Here is a 6000-nt window from a genome sequence, read left to right as displayed (position 1 = left end):
CTCATCCAAGTCATTAAGAAAAATTACAAAGAGTAGAGGCCCAAGAACAGAGCCCTGTGGAACACCACTCACCACTGACTTCCAGGCAGAATATTTTCGTTCCACTACCACTCACTGTCTTCTGTTGACCAGCCAATTCTGTATCCAGACAGCTAAGTTTCCCTGTATCCCATTCCTCCTGACCTTCTGAACGAGCCTACCATGGGGAACCTTATGAAATGCCTTGGTGAAGTCCATATACACTACATCCACCACTTGACCCTCATTTACTTGTCTAGTAACATCCTCAAATAACAGTTCTGGCCACTCAGTGAAACAAAAGATATTGGGAAGGCTTCAGAAGAGATTCACCAGAATGTTGCCAGGTATGGAAAGTCTGAGTTATAAAGAAAGGAAGAAAGGCTGGATAGGCTTGGACCTTTTTCACTGGAGGGTAGGAGGTTGAGAGGCAACCTTATAGGAGTCTATAAAAAAAATGAAAGATATAGATAGAATTAATGGTAATTTTTTTTTCCCTAGGATGTGGGATTTCAAGACAAGAGAGACACATTTTAAGATGAGAGGAGACAGATTTAAAAAGGATATGGGGGCAATGTTTTTTTTTAAATATAGGGTGATTCGTGTGTGGAGTGAACTTCCTGAAGATGTGGGTACAATTACAATGTTACAATAAAATACATTTGGATAAATACATGAATAGAAAATGTTTGGAGGAATATGGGCCAGGAGTAGGCAAGGTGGGACTAGGAGAAAGTGAGGACTGCAGATGCTGGGGATCAGAGCTTAAAAATGTGTTGCTGGAAAAGCGCAGCAGGTCAGGCAGCATCAAAGGAGAAGGAGAATCGAAGTTTTGGGCATAAGCCCTTTTTCAGGAAAGGGCTTATGCCCGAAACATCGATTCTCCTTCTCCTTTGATGCTGCCTGACCTGCTGCGCTTTTCCAGCAACACATTTTTAAGGTGTGACTATTGTAGGATTATGTTCAGCATGGACTGATTGGACCAAAGGTTCTGTTTCCATGCTATGTGACTCTATGACTCCATAAAGACAACAAAACTGCAGTCTCGTCAAAGCTCTGTCTAATGAAGTAGAATATCCTTATTTTTACATGCAATTACTGTTGCAATGTGGTATGGTATTCCATTAGCCTCCCTCATTACTTGCTGTATCTGCTTAGTAACTTTGTCACTCCTGCATGTGAACACAGATCACTTTGTAATTTAGAATTCTACTGTTATTGTCCACTTAAATAATACTCTGCTTTTTAAATTCTGTCACAGTGAACAGCTTTACATTTTCCCAAATAATACCCCATCTTCCAGAATTTTGCTCATCCACTCAACCTGTCAATCTGTTTGCAATCTCCTTCTCTTCTCGACGCAACATATTTTCCTACCTATCATTGGCTCATCAGAAACCTTAGTTACCATGTTTTCTCTCTCTTCAGATATCCAGATTTTTCTAACCTCTTCAGAGAGGTTATGTCACACCCCTGAAGCAGGTGGGACTCGAAACCAGGCTTCCTGGCTCAGAATCAGGGGCTCTACTATGTTTCATTGATCCACGGTGCACGTTACTCCTTCAAAGGACTTGAATAAATTGCTTAAAAACAATTCCCTTTCATGCGGTAGTGGTGACTCTTTCCTAAAATTTATGTTTTTCTAAGAAGCCAGCTCTTTATATGTTTGAATTAACAAGTGTTGCCCAAAACAGATGTCAAGCTAACTGGCCTTTAGTTTCCTTTTTTTGCCTTTTTAAGTCGAGGATTTATATTTGCTACATCCCAGTCTGATTGAACCTTTCCTGAATACATCCATTCCCTCATCCATCCTGTCCTTTTAAAACTTCAAGATAAAGATCAGAAAATGCAGACTGGTCAGCCTACAGCTCCATCAGTTCAATGAGTCCTATTTCCCTAGTGATTGCAAATTCATCAACTTTCCTTTCTCCCTTCTACTACCTGACTTATAACAATTACCAGAATGTTCTTTGTCACCTCTATCATGACAACAGAAACAAATGATTTGCTCAATTCATCCACCATTCCATTCTTATTTACTAATAACTCCTTATTTTCACTCACCAGAGGATCAAACTCTATTTATTCTTACTTTTAAATCTGTGTAGACTCATCTAAACTCTCATGTTTTCAAATTTCTCCCTAGTTTCCTCTCAGCATCATCAGTCATACAGCATTGATGCTAGAAGAGCTTTCTTCTGATGAATGTTTTCATCATTGTCAGACATTCTTAGTATTCCAACCAATCATCTGGCCTGTCATTCATTTCTGTGCAATTGTATCCTATTTCCTTAAATTTAATGTTGCAATGAAGCTCTTTATCCACCATGATGGTTACTCCCCTTAGATTATTTTCTTTATTTTAGGGATATACTTACTCCTTCTCTATTCCAGTTCACTGCAGCTTGATTAGCTTTCATGCCCACATGGTTGGCCTTATTTAAGTTTAGAATACTAATCAGGATGGATGAGGGAATGGATGTATTCAGGAAAGGTTCAATCAGACTGGGATGTAGCAAATATAAATCCTCGACTTAAAAAGGCAAAAAAAGGAAACTAAAGGCCAGTTAGCTTGACATCTGTTTTGGGCAACACTTGTTAATTCAAACATATAAAGAGCTGGCTTCTTAGAAAAACATTAGTAAAGATGTGCCTTGATGTGCCTTCATTTGGAGATCATTAATTAATTCTATTACATTACACAATATGAAGTCTAATATAACCTGCCCTCCAGTTGGTTCCAGAATGTGTTCCTCTAAAAAACAACTCTTGAAATCATTCTCTGGACTTGTTATCCATTGTTGGTGTGATATTCCCAGCTCAGGAGTCATTTCATGATGATTGCCATTTTTTAAATAAAAGTACTCAATTTTGTATACTTTTCTGCTACTATTTGGCGGGGGGGGGGGGGGGGGGGGGAGGGGTTTGTTTACCGCAAAACCTTGACTTTGTTTTGTATTCTTCTCAAATATATGATATCCCTAAATCTTCAGGATCCAGTCCTTGTCTTTATGCTGCCATATCTATGAAATGCCTATCAGATCATAATTATTTATTTCAATATGCAATTAGCTTACTTGTATTGAATGCTGTGCATACAGATGCAGAGTTTTCGGTTTTGTGTTTACTTACCTGCAAGTTAGTAAAAGCCAAGAAAGTGTAGCTCTCAGTTTTGTAAGTATTCATGTAAACTTCTCAATTCAGTGCAAAGAACTGGTATATATCAGTGAAGTCAATTTTTTTTTTAGAATTTGTGATTAGTATGCTTTCCTTTATTGATCAGAACATGGAGTATAGGAGTTGGGAGGTCATGTTGCGGCTGTACAGGATATTGGTTAGGAGGTAAAAACAATGACTGCAGATGCTGGAAACCAGATTCTGGATTACTGGTGCTGGAAGAGCACAGCAGTTCAGGCAGCATCCAAGTAGCTTCGAAATCGACGTTTCGGTCAAAAGCCCTTCATCAGGACCCTGATGAAGGGCTTTTGCCCGAAACGTCGATTTCAAAGCTACTTGGATGCTGCCTGAACTGCTGTGCTCTTCCAGCACCACTAATCCAGGATATTGGTTAGACTGCTTTTGGAATGCTATGTGCAATTCTGGTTTGCCTGCTTTCAGAAGAATGTTGTGAAACTTGAAAGGGTTTAGGAAAGATTTACAAGAATGTTGCCTAGGTTGGAGGGTTTGAACTATAGGGAGAGGCTGAACAAGCTGGGGCTGTCTTTCCTGGAGCACCGGAGACTGAGGGGGTGACATTATATGGGTTGATAAAAACATGAGGGGCATGAATAGACATGGTCTTTTCACTGGGTTGGGGGAGTCCAGAACAAGAAGGCATAAGTTTAGGATGAGAGGGGCAAGATTTAAAAGAGACTTAAGGGGCAACTTTTTCACGGAAAAGAGTGATGCATGTATGGAGTGACCTGCTCGAGGAAGTGGTGGAGGCTGGTACAATTACAACACTTTAAAAAGGCATCTGGATGGGTAAATGGGACTGGATTGATTAATTTAGGTTATCTGGTTGGCAAGGATGAGTTGGACTGAAGGGCCTGATTCTGTACTGTAATCTCTGTGACTCTATAAAGATGTAACATCTCTGAATTTCAGTTTATATAATAGTCAGGAAACGGAATAATACATGTGTGTGTTTTGGGATCTTTCAAATTCAAATCTACATTTAGATAGCTTTTTATTGTTTTTGTATTTGTGCACAGTAGATTTCTGCCTCATGTAATTATGTTTCAGTTAATGGTCACCAAATTAACTAAAACAAAAAAAACTTATCAATCAAGATTTTGTTCTGGGATCTGATTTGTCAAGCAGTACCATCGGCTAGGATCATAACATGTAATAATCCAGAGATTATTACCCTAGATGCCCTGTTCTTCAATTTGGTGTTTCTTTGCTAGTCATTTCTTTTCCTCAGTCTTTGGTACCAATATGATCTTCCACCTCCTACTCCCAAGTTCCTGTCCAACCTTGAATGAATGTCAACCCTGGCACAAGGCAGTAAATGTTTCTTTTGCTTTTCTTCTTTGTTTACATAGCTTCCTGTTCCAAAGTGTCACAGGCAGTTAGTTAGTCGATCCTGCAGCCATCAATCTCATCCAAACAAACAGAAATAACCTCAAACCTGTTGGATAATTGCAAAAAACTGAGGCTCCAACACTCTTACCCTGAGTCCCCCTTCCTGCCATACTCTTAGTTACCCTTAACACTGACCACATCAGAATACCCCACTTTATGAATGTGACCACATTCTAGGACAATCTATCCCTCCTTCCCTTATATGCCTCACAGCGCCAAGGACCTAAGTTCGATTTTACCCTTGGGTGATTGTCTGTGTGGAGTTTGCACATTCTCCCCATGTCTGCATGCTCCAGTTTCCTCTTACAGTCCAAAGATGTGCAGTTTAGGTGGTTTATCCATTCTAAATTGCTTATAGTGTCCAGGGATTTGTAGGTTAGATAGATTAGCCCATGGGAAATGCAGGGTTACAAGGATAGAGTAGGTCTGGGTGGGATGCTCTTTCAAAACTCGGTGAGTATTGATGGGTCAAATGGCCTGCTTCCACACTGTTGGGATTCTTATTAGTTGCAGTGATTGTAATTCAGCATCCAGCTCAAATTCTAAGGTGAAGCAGCTCAAGCTTTATATATCTTACTTAGATTTATTTGTCCTGAATCACACTGGCCTCTAGGAGCTCCCGCAGATTGCAGCTGTGACACATCACCTATTCTGCAATTCTTAACGTGTTTTAATTAATTACGTATTTAATTATTTTCCATACTCCAGTAGTAGATTTTTGTATCACAACAGAGTTGTGATGTTATATACAGACTGTAGTGCTGAAAATGAAGACCAACAGGAGATGGTAGAGCAGTTTACGAAAAAGAAACATGGATAAGGAAGGAAAATTAAATAACTGGTGGAACACAAAGTCGAAAATGCTTGGGCTCCAATGATTACAATGAAGTGCATTCAAAAAAAAGAGCAAAGGCTTGGACTATAATCTTCCAAATGTTAATGTTGATTTGGTAGTGATGTCAGAGGATTGGTCAGGGTTGACGACATAATGCTGTGAATGCAAAAAAAAAAGGAAATAAAGCAATAAAACAGGGAACTACAGAATAATTGGTCAAAACACTGATCATGAATAAGCTTCTGGCCACATAGATTCACAGGTCACCCAGAACAATGGGGGTTAATTAAGAACAGCTAGCTTGGATTTGTCAGTTTAAACCGGTACTTGAAAAGAATAATTGATTTCTCCGAGGTGACAATAATAAAACCACATTTCAAAATAAAGTTTTTCATTGGCTCCCAAGAAAATGGAATGTATTGGTAAAGGAAAGGCAGTGGGCATGGCAGATAATAATAAATAATATCATACACAAATGAAAACTCAAAATTCAGACGAAAATCAACCATGGTTGCTTAAGCCACCATGGTTGATTTTCGTCTGAATTTTGTTTAAGAGTT

The sequence above is a fragment of the Chiloscyllium punctatum genome, chromosome 14 (assembly GCF_047496795.1).
Source record: "Chiloscyllium punctatum isolate Juve2018m chromosome 14, sChiPun1.3, whole genome shotgun sequence".
Taxonomy (NCBI): Eukaryota; Metazoa; Chordata; class Chondrichthyes; order Orectolobiformes; family Hemiscylliidae; genus Chiloscyllium; species Chiloscyllium punctatum.
Note: the sequence above shows the minus strand (reverse complement) of the source record.